Genomic DNA, 1,278 nt, shown 5'->3' on the forward strand with positions numbered 1-1,278 from the left:
CTAATTCTTTTCTTTTAATAAAAACAAAACAAAATAGAAGTTAATGATATGCTTCACTTTGAAGTTTTTGTAAAGAGAATAAGAAACAGACACAGCCTTTAACTGTGGACAAATTGGCATGGGGTAGATCTCTTTTTTTCTTTTTCTTTTTTTTTTTTTCCAATTTTGAGCTGCCTTGTGTGTGGAGTCCCCCAAGGATCCCTACTTGGTTTAAAGATTTCCAAAGGTTTTTATGCTTCCTTTTGGTTCCGTTCATGAACCGTCCCTCCCATACTGGACTTTCTCAATGAAATACATTTATAGATACCTGAATCCCCCTCACCCCCCACATGAATCTGTAAACTTTGGTAATGACACTTTTTCAGAACTTTGTGGTTTGCGGTGACTAGTACTCTCCGAAAAACGACAAGATAGAACATTTTTGAACGAGTAATGCAAATGTTTCAGCTGAGAATTTTTGCTGAAGTAAATCTGTTAATCTGTTTTTTTTTTGTTTTTTTTTATCTGTACATGATCACAGCATTTCATTTGAGCATCAGCCTTCCTCTGCTCGACGATGGCGAACGATTCACATTTTTGCCTCTTCTCAGAATCATTCGTCTGAAACCGTTGACTCAGTGTGATCACGCTTTCTTTATGAATCTATGATGTTGCTGATGTTCAGCCCCTCATCTTGCTCCTTCCCTCCATCATCCAAACACACACACACTGTCAGTTAATGCGAATATATGACGAGGCAATGAAAGTTGTATAACGATGCCACCTGACAGCCCATTAAACCGGAGAAGGATGAGGATACAATTAGATTGTCATCCACTCTAGAGTTACAGCCGACAAACCAGATGGATGGAAGTGAGGGTGGGTGGGGGGGAGGTTAAATAAAAGACGGGGGTTCTTGTCTCTGGAGAAAGGCCAGGTTTTTCAGGGTGAGTGGGACGAGTCGCTGACAGGATGTCAAATGATCGAGAGACGGTGATCATTGGCTGTGATCGGCCGCGTCGGCTGCTGAGCTTAAAGGACCAGGAGACGGGTGAAGTTTTCCTCTGGGTGACATAAAATCCCTCCTCATCCTCTTGTCACTTCTTCCTCTGAAAAGACCAGACTTCACTTTGAATGGAGCGACAGATTTACAGCTCAGCCACTGTGTGGTAATTCAGTCAGAGAGTGCAACTAAATGTTTAAGAGCAGCAGCGGTGGCAACACATCAGGTTCTTTGAAAGCCTTGGCAGCTGAGGAGAGAAGGGATGAATAATGAGGAAAGAAATGCACAAAGATTAG

The sequence above is a fragment of the Poecilia formosa genome, unplaced genomic scaffold, assembly GCF_000485575.1.
Source record: "Poecilia formosa unplaced genomic scaffold, Poecilia_formosa-5.1.2 Scaffold173, whole genome shotgun sequence".
NCBI lineage: Eukaryota > Metazoa > Chordata > Actinopteri > Cyprinodontiformes > Poeciliidae > Poecilia > Poecilia formosa.